A 13780-nucleotide genomic window follows, 5' to 3' on the forward strand; every position below is an offset into this window, starting at 1 on the left:
GGAAACTTGTTGCCGCATGGTTATTTAACCGGCGCCTAACTTGTACTGGTCAGCTGGTCAGCATACACATGGTCAGCTGCGCCCGTGACGTCAGACTTGGCGGACCAATCAGCGGTCGCCGTCCGGCCCCGGCGCGGCGGTTTCAAACCGTTCAAACCAGCAGTTGTCGCGCGGCCGCCGTGCAGCATGGATCAGCGACGAGGGCTGTTCCAGCATTTGTGCAGTAAAAAGTGAAATATGTGAACTGTGGTGTTCGTGCTGTGAGTGAGGCCCGCTCTGGCCTGCGGGACGCACTAATCGTGCCTATACCCGCGGTCGAGACGCCTCCCTTCCCCTGCGCGCGCAATGTAAGTGGGCCAGACCTTTGCATGCACATGTGAGCAGATGTTTTGCGGTCGGTGTTTTTTTATATATAAATACATTTATTTGCCTTTAATTCAACTCTTTGTATTTTTAACTTAACTGATGGACATATATGGGCTGTAAAAGCTAATCTGGTTGGCGATCATGCTTTATTCGAATTATCTGCGTGATCGTGCAACTGCCATGATTGTTATGGTCAATGTGGAAATATTCGTCATACGGGCATGTTATACTTCTGGCTTGATGCGATGCACAAAACCATGTTCTTCCACATACGCAGCAGTTCTTGCTTCAAAGACTTATATGCTGACGGTGCACGATAGGTATACCTTATACCTCATGCATTTACCACATCCATTCGAAAATATGCACTTGGAATTGTCTCCAGTCAATAGTATTAATTACATACTACGTGATGTAGGTACGTAACCGTAATAAATACTAATGATTCCAGAAACTTCCGAATGGATGTGGTGTATGCATTCATCGATTATATAACCCATCAGTATTTCGTTTCTTGTCAGCACAAGCCTTTGAGCAATAACTGATGCCAGTCATGATTTTGTGCACCACTTCCAGCCAAAAAATGACCTGTCCGTATAGAAAATATTTCCTGAATCAGTATCGTGGCAATTGAAAACGAACGCGAATCGTAAGTTCTTAAGGTTATCAACGCAAACAAAGCGATTGTAAGGAAGAACAAGTTCGAACTGAGCGTTAGTACACTTACTTGTTGACAATTTGTAAACTAGCAATGCCCAGTCAAAGGCTAGTTCATCAACAAACCAGGGGTTGTTGAACCGACAAGGAAACGGCTATGCCTATCCAGAAGTTGGTAGGTTCACAAGGCCCAGACTAGTACTCAACAAGGTGACGCCTATGCGAATTGGAACCAAACTTGTAGACAAACTGTTAGTTTGTTGGCCAACACGCCTGGGGTTGGTGAATCGACAAGGTGACGCCTATGCGAATTGGAACCAAACTTGTAGACAAACTGCTAGTTTGTTGGCCAACAAGCCTGGGGCTGGTGAATCGACAAGGTGACGCCTATGCGAATTGGAACCAAACTTGTAGACAAACTGTTAGTTTGTTAGCCAACAAGCCTGGGGCTGGTGAATCGACAAGGTGACGCCTATGCGAATTGGAACCAAACTTGTAACAAGGAGCCAACTTGTAGATTTGGTTTACAGTGCAGAGCCTTATGAAGTCTCAGGCTATGAGGTAAATATTGCGAAGTTCATTTCAGCGGTATTTGCTGTTAGGCCTTTCTTCTTTAGACTAGTCCTTACATAGCGACCTTGACAGGAGTGACGTACAACATGCTGTTTCTATTATAACCATACCACCGGACGGTCTGGCGGTCGTTGCTGCCGTGGTCATCTGGTCAATTGACCATCATTACTGGAAGACTTATCACATTAATTGGCTGCCGTCGCTGATAGGGTTGTGATGTATCGTCCGCATGGTAACTGGCCAACGTCAGGCCAGGCGTGTGGCAGCCTGACGACCATGTTTAGCAAATAGCTCCATATTGCAGTGGCAAGTAGGTCCTTCTGCAGTCCAGAGATCACCAGGCATTGCGAAACGACAGTGGACGCAATCGCCGCGGCATACATTCGTTTAAATGATTGATGTATATCTGTATCATTTATTCACCATAAAGTACCGTAATCATTCGCATGTCGAGATGGTTGTAGCTTTCCATCCCAAACCGGCTGAATGAATTGTTGCATGTATTCAGTCATTATTTAAATATCCGCAAGAAGCAATAGTCTCTAACTGGCTGGAAGACCGGTGCACAACCCACACACATAGACCCGGGAACAGGGGGAGCAGCGGGGGCGCTTGCCCCCCCAACTTGAGAGCCGAGGGGGCGGCGCCCCCTCAACATTGAGGCAGCGAGAAAGGATCTTTCCTCCCTTTTCCGGACTTTTTTCCTTCTTGTTTCCTTTATACATCTACGCATCAACACATGGCATTTTCCTTGCCATCTGAATGGTTTCTGCTGATACAGTAGGCATCGATTTGACAACATCTGCTATTGACTATTGTCATCCCGCTTTGATTTGGGCCTGATCGTGGCCATAAGTTTGGCAGGCCAGATTTTATACTGCACCAGCTTGAGTCAACTTTGAGAAATACATAACGTGTAGTCGACTACAGAATGATGTTCCACTCCTCAGAAGCTATCAGTAACTAACCGGAGCGCTAAGTTGTGCCGTTTATCACGCAATTGTGAGCATTGGGACAAAGCTATAATTTGTGAACTCAGCCCGTGTGATGCGGCACATCCTACCACTCCAGGCAAATAATTGCCTGTGAAAAGTGGAACATCATTCTGTAGTCGACTATACAAGGTGGTAAAATCGTTGCTATTATAGGTATAACACAGTTTACCCGCTCCGGATGTGATGGAGGGGTGTGGGGCAATGAGTGCACTGACGTGGCGCCCTCGGAGGGCCGGTATGGGATTAAAGCTCAGCGACACTAAGGGCTTGTGTGGTGCCTTCGGTTATCGGTAGCACCCTCAGAATCACCGGCGTAGGGCCCTCAGAGCCGCCGGTAAGGGGCCTTTAGAGGCACTGGTGTGGGGCCGCCATGCAGGTGCCGGTGTGGACGCTCAGAGGTGCTAGTGGTGTGATTCTCTCAGAGGCGCCGATGAGGGTCCTTACAGGCGTTGCTGTGGATCCTCATAGACGCTGGTGTGGGGCCGTTACAGACGGGTGTGGGGCCTTTAGTGCTGCTGACGCGAACTCTCTACAAGCCGGCAGGGAGTCTCAGTGACCGGCAAGGGGACCTTACACCGGCAGAAGTCCTGTGGGGTCCTTAAAGACCGGCCCTCATAGGCGCCGACGAGGGCCCCACAGTTGCCGTTATGGGGCCCTCAGAAAATTAAGTGTGGGACCATCACCGGCGGGAAATGCCCCTAGAACTGGCACCTCATAGGCCGGTAAGACCTCTCAGAGGCCAGTAACGGGCCTTTGGAGATCACCGAGGTGTCCTTAAAAGCCGCAAGAGGCCCTCAGACGCCGGCGTCGGACCCTTATGGAGATCTTAGTGTGGCTATTTAGGGCCCATGAGGTGCTCTGACGAGCCCCATGGGGCCCTTCTGAGTAGAAATATGGCCATCGTTAACCCACAGCGGTCAAATGGCGCCGCAGGGCCCCTCGGACCCGAGGGTCCCCTTTATCCCGATGGTTTAGTGTCCCCTTAGACCCCTAGCTACGCCACTGTTTCATATGCATCATGTCAGGTATTTTAGGCTCGCCCCCCCCCAACTTGAAAATCGTTCCCGGGCCCCTGCCCACACAGTCCACATTCAATAGTCCACACCGTTCTTTGAACATTATAAATATGAAGGTCGACGCAAGTGACTTTTTTCGATCATGAATTTTGTTCTTCACGGAATCTGGAAACGTCTGTACTGCAAAGCTCGTCAAAAACATTTGAAATTCATCAAGATCAAATATGTTCATGGAAATAGGTAGCATGAATAGCTAAAATCAAATTATTCTTCTGTGTCTCAAAATTTAATGGTCAATACCAACACTGCTGCAGAGACAACTTTTTTCATTCTATCCTGAATAATCTTTCACATATTTTTTCATCCAAATTTTTACTAGCAGTTGAAAATTATTAGCATGCGTAAAATGAAAATGGTTTCTCTCACCCACCCAAACGGCAAAAATAACTTTGGTGTGATTGTTGTAACTCGGGAAGTTTGTTGGTGACATTGAACTAAGTTTGCTATTCCGATTAACGGCATGTGCCCATTTAATCAGTTTCTACCTTAGATCATTTTCTCCTGGTATGTCACCGCTCATTTACCAGAGCGTCAGTGTTTTGGTGCGTGATTTACCGGCCTCGGTCCGTGTGCCGGTATCACGGGAGCCGAGCCGAGGGGCGCGCCGCCACCATCCATTAGGTGCGCGGGCCGCTGTCAAATGACGACAGGTCATACGATGGGTCACTGTGGGCCGCTAATGAGCGTGCTGACCGGTCGGCGGCGGTGGCGGCGCGCCGGCGGCGGTGGCGCGGTACCTGGCGCGGCTGGGTGCCACACGCACCTGGGTGGCGCGCGACCAATCGGCCCCAGCAGGCGAGCCCTGCTTAGAGCGTGCGGTGGCGGCTACGAGGGCTCCACCACCTGCTGGAGGGGCTGAGACCTGGCTCAGGCTACACAATGGTGACTTGATGTCATGCGCTATGTGATGCTGTGTGACGTTCTGTGACACTGAGGAACGTGCTGAATTCCGCCTGATCCTCGGCGATCGTTAACCGCTCTAGCACGGGAATGACAAAGCTGATCACAACCATGCACTATGTACTATGTAGTAGCAATAAGCACACGTATGCCAGAGCTTTCCCGTATTCGTAATGCCATGGAAACAAATTTGCACAAGACGAAATTTGTACCTCCGTTATTCTTAGCTACATAGAATTGCCATGAATCTTTAAAGGTAACGGAAGTAATACTAACATGCTATTTATGGCATTGCTTTTAAAAAACTACCACCCGTCTACACGACTATCTTATAAATGTTTAATCTCACAAATAAACGCCACGATCATGAACAAACACATCAAACCCGACTATCATGCAACGAGGTCAAGATTTCCAGGTCGCTGGGTGCATATATCATGACAAGGTTACCGGTCGAGTCGCGAGTAACCATGGCGACACGGGCACGCCTCCGGTAAATACCGCCGCCGGGTACGGTTCGATCACCTGGCGCGGCCGCGCGCTGCGGTCACGTGACCGGCCGGCGCGCGCCCGCGCTCGGTCGGCTGGCGCGCGGTCAGTTGACAGCGCCTCGAGGCACGGGAGGGTCACGCGCGGTGCCGGCTCATGGGTGTGCTATATCGTGGTGGAACGGTGCGCCGGTCGAGGAGGAGCTGAGCTGAAGGTGGGTGCAAGGAGGCAGCGCGCGGATAGACGTGCCGGCAGACGTGGTCGGTTCAAAAGGTCAAGGATGCATCCTTTTACAGCATGCTGTAAAAGGTGCTGCATAGACCACGCGTACCTCGGTTGTCGGTATACGGCTAGGTCTATGGATTCTGCCGTTGGTGCTTTCAACCATCCCTCTGTTTGATAACGCTTCAAAATGCGTTACCACTGCAAATATGCAGGCAGGTGTTACCAGCGCTTGAACGGAGGTGCAAATTGAAATGCACTGTATGGCTAGGAGGATCCTATTGTATAGATTTGTTTTAAAGGCATACCTATTGGTGCACCCATAGAAATATCACATTGCAAACAGCTGAAATGTTAATGCATCGCCTATTGTGTTACATAGCCACGGAAAGATGTCATCCGAGACAGGTAGTTATTCAGCACTGTTTTAGAACTTGTTGTGACGCTCAGATGCACGGCAGACCAAAGAGACTTATTTTACCGTGCCCGTTGTTGCGAATGGCACGTAAAAGACGTCCGTGTACTATCCGGGATGAAACATAAAACTGTAAAATTAAAAAAAAAAAATATGGAGGTTGAATGGCATTGAAGTAAATACTGCCTATACGTACGGACATGTCATAGGTATCGTGTTGCCTGCGCCTATATTACAACCAGAAAATTCGTTGCGTTAAGATTAAAAAATCGTTAGATGATCTAAGTAAGTGTTCCCAGCCACATGTGGTAACGAATAATGATTGACCGATTTCGTATAGAAACGAGAGCTCGTGAAGATGGATAAAAATGCACGGTGACGAATTACAACCAGCATACGAGCTACGGAACATAGTTTCTTTCCGTTACTTGTGACTACGAGACAGCTTCATATGTCACAATTCAGTGATTTCTTCGGACATCTGCTTTGTGGTGCTGCCTTTTATAAAATTATATATCTAATGGAGCTTTCATTTCTCATCAAGGGACTGAAGTCCGTTTGCGAGTACGTTACCGTGACTCGTGAATGATAGTCGTTCTAACGTAGCTACAAGATGCTTGGCAACTACGAAACGCGAGCCAAAGTGTGGTTCTATTCTGTGCATATGTATTCGTGACTCGAAAGCGTAACAACCATGGGTAGAATCAGAAGGGCGGTCTTGGACGCTGCGGGCCGTGCGGGGGGGGGGCATACCCACAGAAAAGTTTCTCTAAAAAAAAAATATATTAATCGGATTTCGATTCCTTATGCACTGCTGTGCCGTTTAAAGCAATCTTTTCCAAATCAAAGTTTTTTAAGTTCCAGGAAAAACTACCAATTTTCATCGACCTCGGGCGTTGCGAGGGGTGTATTTGGCCCAAATACACCCCCTGGATCCGCCAGTGGTGACAACATGATACATGTGGTCCGTTTCTTGTGTAACATTGCATGACATTACAAAGCGTACCTTATGACCGCGCTAATTTTGTCTAGCGTTGCTGTCACTCCGCTGTCTCCTCGCATTATTGGGGGACATCTCAGACAGCAATTCAGAAAACAGCGACTTAAAAACAGCGACAGAAAACAGTGGCTCACTCAAAACAACGTATGAACATTGTACGGGCATTTCAAATTCTTTTCACTTCAGCCGAGCAAGGTCTAGGTTTGAGATTGCCGTCTGTAATTGCATTCTAAAGTTTCATAACATTGGTTTTCAATTTTCAAATCCTATCTTGTCTTTACTACATTATGTGGGAAATCAAAGTCAGCTGTGTTTGTCCCGCACCGATTGTACGGAAGTCCGCATGACGGTTGCTATAAATGAGTCATGATGCTTCGACGAACCGATTTGGATTTCCAGGGAAGGGTGACGCACGTACCGAGACCAGTATCTGTTGGCTGTTGACGTTCTTATTGCCGTAACGTGACTGACGGCTTCATACAGGCTGTGTCTACTCTTGCCTAACGTGACGGCTTCATACAGGCGGTGTCTACTCTTGCCGTGAGGCCAGAGAGGACATACCTCTTGTGACGGTGTCAGAGGTCAACCTACGAGTAGAGCCGTAGTGGTGTTACAGATGCTACAAATGACCTCTGCTGTGACGATGGTGGAGAACGTGATACGGTCACAGAGGCGTACTTTTTCTGTGACGCATGTCGACGCTGTACTTGCCGAGAAAGTGTCGAAGAGGAAACAGCTGTTATGTTGGTGACAGAGAAGTCATCCCATATGTTATGGTGTCAAAAGTCATACCTGCCGTGTCGGAATAGAGATCATACCTGCCGTGACGGTGCCAGAATCATATCTTGTCAGAGAGATTGTCAAAGATCAAACCTGCTGTGTCGGGGTGTCAGAGTCTTGCCATGTCATTTTCGGAGGTCATTCTACAATGGCAGTGTCGGAGAGACCGCACCTGACCTGAGTCCTTGACTGTATCAAAAGACAAAAACCGAAGGTTCCAGTTAACTATGTCTGAGGGGTCTGAAAGTTCATAACTGCCGTGACGGTGTCGGAGAAGTCATGCCTGCCGTGACTGACTGGCGGAGAGGGCGAACCTGATCTGTCAATGTCGGGGAGGTCATACCTGCTGATGCGTTGCAGGGCCGTTGCGGTGTCGAAAACGAAAAAGGACACGCCTTACTCCTGCCTGGACAACACAGAGGTCATTTTGCCTTCACAATGTCGAAGAGCGGCCGCACCTACCGCGACTGTGTCGGAAATCATACCTGACGCAGCTCTGTCAAGATCATACCTGCTGAGACATTATTGGAGGGTATTCTGCCTCGGCAATGTCTGAGAGCGGCGGCACCTGCCGTGACTGTGGCGGGGGCAGGTGTGGCCTCCACCGTCCCTCGACATTATCGGTGCCATCGCGCCCGGGCCGCGCCGGCCGGTTGACACGGACATGCATATTTCAGCGTCACATCGACCTCCACCCAAGCAGCAGCCGTCTCAGTTGCCAGGCAACGGCGTCACCAAACAGCGGCACTGATTGCGCGCCGGTGCCGCCTCCGCGCCACTTTCAGCCGCATCGAGACGGCACAGAGCTAAGGAAGGAACGGGCTCGCGGGGGGGAAACCTGCGCACCAAGGGGCTCGCAGTACGCTAAGCCAATGCCGAATGCGTAGGATTGATTCACCAGAACAGTGTGGATGGGGATTGCTTCTCGAGCCAGATGTAATCCGTGAAGAGATTCCGAATAAATAACCTGAGTGAGTAATCACCATACGTGCTGGGATTTAGGCGATAGGTACTAATACCTAGACATATTTATGGGAAAATTTCACTTACCCCAATGAAATGATAAATATAGGTATAATGAACAGAGCTGGGCAAGTGCGTTCCTTTAGTGCGTTCCTGCGTTCTTCCGTACGTACGCACCGCCCTTTTTAGGAACGCAAGAACGCAGGAACGCAAAGTTTTTCAAAGGAACGTAAGTAAGAGGAACGCACCACCCGAAATTTTGAAGCGTTCCTGCGTTCTTGCGGAACCACCCGAAAAATCATATTCCTGCCAATGACCTCTGTGTCAAATGTTTGAAACTCGAGTACGTGTGTTTGCCGGTAGAGGCGCCACTTGTCGGTCGAATCGAGGAAGGCTTGTTTAGATTTAGTGGTGATGTTCACTATTCGATTCGGTTTCAGGCATCAAATGTGTAAAGTAAATATGATAACTTTTACTTAGATACATCTTTCAACTTAACTATTGTTTTTAAGCAGGTCGTATTTTTGTTGAAAACCCTACGGATGATATTGGTAAAACGTATTTCAGATATTCGATTCGGAAAAGAGATGTCGAGCTGCTTTTCGGCCCCGCGTCGCCATTCTGGGTATTCTGTGATCGATTCGCCCCGTGTTTGGTTGGGCCCGCGCCGCGTGGTTCGGCGGTATTTCTTTGTCCACGACTTCGGTTGTGAAGAACACGCCTGTAGTGTTGGACTGGCGCGATTTGCCTACTTTGTCCGCTACAGTGTTGCGTTGCACTGATTTTGGTATGATTTGCTGCTTGGTAGGGCCAGAATACAATACGGGATAACAGTTTGGGACGCAGGAACGCAGGAACGCTAACGCACCGAGCGAAAAAATTGAGGAACGCTATTCCAGGAACGCACTAACCGCGGCCGGAGGAACGCAGGAACGCTAACGCACTACCGAAAATCGAGGAACGCGCCCAGCTCTGATAATGAAGTTGTGCGAAAAGCTCTACGGTGGGAATGACGCCACGAGAATAGTTCCAAGGCCTTCCAAGATTTTTTTTCCGAATTCTTACCAAAGTGTCAGTCACTTTGGTAATCAGAGTCCTGTCCTTGTAAGCCTGGTCTAAGCCATCCCGGTATGCATTCAGCCTCCGTTTACAAGTGTTTTCTGAGCAGAGCACCTGAAGCACGCGGGTGTGACGGCACGTTATACTAAGGCCTAACTATGTGTATTTTGCCTTTTACCTTTTTTTTTGCTTAGGTGGCAGGGTGTGATAGTCTGTGCTGCTACGAATGTGATATCTCATGTCGCTAGCTAATCCATTTTTTGTGTCCCTTTTGCATTGTTAAAACAATGAAGACTTATTTGTCCGGAAACAGAATGTTGATATGTAAATACCGATTTTGTCGTCTCTCATGAACAATATATCTAGGTAGGTTCCCATGGGCCACGGGAACTTGCGACCCATAAGTTCCTATGCGACTGCAGTCGCAATAACTCATGCAAGTCGTTCGTTATATTCTCTCGGCCCCCAACAACCCGTGTGCATAGCAACTAAATGAGTTGTGACCTGTCGCTTACCAACCGTTCCTCGGCAGACGGGGATGCCGGCGTGCGGCGGCGCCCTCTCTGCATGGCCCGGCTGCTGAGTGTCCTCCGGCGCGCCGTGCAGCGCCCCCGGCCCTACAGCGGCGCCCCTGAGCCCTCGCGCCGCCGACGCCCCCACCGCCGGCCATGCCGGGAGGCAGGAGGGGCCTCGTCGCCCCGCAAAACACCTTCCTCGAGAACATCATACGTCGGTCGTCATCGCAACGTGAGTATTACTAGCGCTAGACGCGCTCACTGCACAGTGCACCTGCAGCCTTTCAACTCCAGACGTACCGAAACCGTATGCGCAACTCAAGAAAACGCACCACTGCATGCGTGCAAAATGCACATGTTAACTCCTGAAGCGCCCACTGCACGCCTGTTATGCCAACGCTAGCTAAGCCAACTCCGGGGCATCATCCGCACGGCGCACGCGTCAAGCACGCATAGAATGTCAACTCCAGACACGCCCTGCATGCATGGTATGCCAACTCCAAACGCCTGAAATGTCAACTGGTAATTAGGGAGCGTCATGCAGTGGCGTGAACTCATTGTTACGTGACAAAAAAAAAAAATAGGCGGATGTTATCTGGAAACTCTTGTAAAATTTGTGTCGTTCTTGAATTGTATCTGCTTACGTCTTTATTGAGACACATATAGGCATCATTCCTAAGTCGGAGTCTATAAAGTTCATTTTTCTTTTTGTTATTTTTCGTAATCGCTGAGCAAGCATGACATCATTCTTTAGGATTGAATGATTTGCGACATCAGTTCGGTCCCATTCCTTGATGTGGCTGTAAACACTGCATGTGATGCTGTAATGCTTGTAGAGCAGTAGTAGTTATGAGCCCAGGGGCGTAGGCAGGGGGGGGGCCACTGGGCCATGGCCCCCCCCTTGGGCGCCGAAGGCGCCCTTTACGATTGGAGGGCGCCGAAGGCGCCCTCCAATCGCAAATGCAATTGTGATATAATCGAATCGAAAAACAATCGCGACTGGAGGGCGCCCTCCAATCGCGAATGTGTTTACAGGGAAAATACGGATGGAGGGCGCCCTCGGAGGACGCCCATTCCAAATACGCCCTCCAAATACGGTTGGAGGGCTCCCTCGGGCGCCCTCCAACCACATTTGTAGGCTGTAGCTCTCTAAGCGTAACGGTGGTCGCCTATGTAAGCCGCTGTCCTGTAAATAAGCGCCCTCTCACCCGAAGGCGCCCTCCTGTAGGTCGCCACCCTGCTACACATTGCCGCCCTTCTGCTGATCGGCGTCCTCATAATTATTGGCGCTCTCCTACCTATTGAGCCCTCATGTGAAATTTTGAAGGCCGCCTTTCTCCCTTTTGGCACCCTCTTGTTCAGTGCCGCCCTCCTACCTATTGGTTCCCTAGTCCTTCCTGTTGAATGTTAATCGGGGCCCTTCTATTGGCGCCCTCGTGTAGATCGCCGCCCTCCTAACCACTGGCACCCTCCTGTTGATCACCGCCCTCCTATCCACTGGCACCTTCCTGTTGACCAGCGCCCTCCGCACAGACGCCCTCCTGTTCGTGTCATCCTCTTGAGCAAAGGCGCCCTCCTCACCATTGCCACCCCCATTTTAATCGTCACCCTTCCGCTCATTGGCGACTTCCAGTTGATGACCGCCCTTACACCTATTGGCGACCTCTTGTTGATCGCCACCCTCCTATTGGTGCTCTCCTGTTCCTCGCCACCCTCTTACCTGGTGGCGCCCTCCTGTTGATTGTTGATCGGCGCCCTCCTACCTCTTGGTGCCCTCCTGTTGATCGCTGCCCTTCTATCCATTGGCGCCCTCCTGCTGCTCGCCAACTTCCTACCTATCGGTGCCCTACTGTCGAAACTCGGGATGTTGATCGGGGCTCTTCTACCTATTAGTGCCCTCCTGTGGATCGCAGCCCTTCTACCTATTGGCAACATCCGTTGATCGCTGCCCTCCTATCATTTATTTACTCCTTTGGCATGTTTTTCAACTTAGTCGTTCTATTGCACATAGTTGATGTCTTGCCTGTGAAAACTGCCACAAATGAACGTGCATTCAGCACAATGAATGAAGTATCTATACCTACCAAAACTATCTACGCTCTACGATGCATAAAACACGTCTTTGGTCTTAACGAATTGATCCTACTTTACGTACATCATGGCATCTATATGGATTACGATTAAGTATTGTCAACAGGTTCGGGCGCAACAGCAGGCATCTGAAGTTTCGGTGATTGAAACTGGTTATGTGGGTACACTGTATGCATCTGTGAGAAGGCTATGAAGGCTGGTCTGAGGTAATTTGGATGATGTTTACGCAGCTCGCGCTCCGGTATCAATCCGATACGGTGATCTGGTGCGTAGATATGCCACCGCCAATAAACTTTTATACATCGACACCCATGAGCCAAGCTTTCTGTACAGTTTGTGTGGCAGCGGCCCGACCAAACCTTAGGTATTTTTTACACCTTCAAATTTGGTAAAAGAGCGAGAGGAGCTTTGAACAGTGATCGTATAAAAGGCGTGCCTAAAAAGCGGAGGAAAAGGTTGTTTTCAAAAATTTCGCGCGCCTTCGGCGCAGCATTTCAAGAACACTTGACCTTTTGTGACCTGGAGTATAATGAATACACACGATGCAAAATCAATGCAGCACGACCTATACGAGGTTACGCAAAAAAAAAAAACTGGTGGCATGGTAAAAAACGCCTCCCAACCCCCCAACCCCCACTGAGCGATTTTTTATCTCGCGACCGTATGGCGCCCTCCTTGGGTGAGGTGGCGCCCTCCAAACCCTTGCCCCCCCCCTTCGCGATTTTCTAAATACGCCGCTGTATGAGCCTCCTTTGACTCGTGAACGTCATGTCTTCATAATGTCAATGTCTTTACGTCTAGTTGGCGTCCGCTTATGTCATCAATACGAGAGAATGAGGAGCGATTATGTAATAACTGTCGATATTATGCAATTATAGATCCCCGACAATGCGTGACCAAAGTAGGTATCATTTTTCACCATTTTGACAGACAATTTCATCCCAAATTACCTCCCGTTAAGACTCATAAGATCTCAGCGGATATCAAGGGACAATCGGCAGACGTCCGACACAGAACCTCTCCGTCCTTTCCCGAGTTCTTGTCGACATCGACGACCGCTGCGTCGTTGCCGTCGCCGGCGCGATGTCAGCGGCCGTCGTGGCCTCAAATCCGATTATCGGCGCCCGCACCGCACCTGGGACGGTGGCGGGTCCGGTGACGACTGATGACCACTTGGCTCAGATGGCCAGGAGGATCCGATAGCCGGAGACCAGAGATCACCACCGAAATACCGCCGAGCTCGCGTGCATGGAAAGTGGAAATGGAGCTGTCAGATATCGAAAGATGGTGGAGTCATGATTTTCACCGCTTACTACTAATTTTGTGCAATGCCGAATCCGCATTATTATGCATTTGTTGGAACTTTGGCTGATTCTTTGGATATGAAACGCTACATTCATTCGTTTGCTTTAAATAATGAAATTCTTATCATGCGCAGTATTTCTGTCATGAGCAGCGAAATGGGACGTCATTGTCAAGGAAGAGCTACGCCGAGTGGTTCGCATTTAAGGAACATTTTACGTGCTTCGTATTTAGAGAACATTTTACTGAATTTAGCTGGGAACATAATTGGCTCTCCTTGTTCTGTGCAGCCACATCATCCGATTTTCGCACAAATCTTCTATGTCAGCTGCAACCGTTTCGTTATAGCAACAACCCGCCAGGTCCGCGACGGGTAA

The 13780-nt window shown here is 49.4% G+C and overlaps 1 long non-coding RNA gene across 1 annotated transcript in view; it reads left to right on the top strand.

Moving 5' to 3' along the window:
- The first annotated feature begins 5186 nt into the window (after nt 1–5186).
- LOC122367522 overlaps nt 5187–13780 on the top strand; it is a 15541-nt gene continuing 6947 nt past the window's right edge. The window contains exons 1-2 of the long non-coding RNA XR_006254071.1: nt 5187–5270; nt 10028–10242. This is a non-coding gene — a long non-coding RNA (uncharacterized LOC122367522). The remainder of the gene's footprint in view (nt 5271–10027; nt 10243–13780) is intronic.

The sequence above is a fragment of the Amphibalanus amphitrite genome, unplaced genomic scaffold (genome assembly GCF_019059575.1).
Source record: "Amphibalanus amphitrite isolate SeventyFive unplaced genomic scaffold, NRLGWU_Aamphi_draft 000875F_arrow, whole genome shotgun sequence".
Lineage (NCBI taxonomy): Eukaryota > Metazoa > Arthropoda > Thecostraca > Balanomorpha > Balanidae > Amphibalanus > Amphibalanus amphitrite.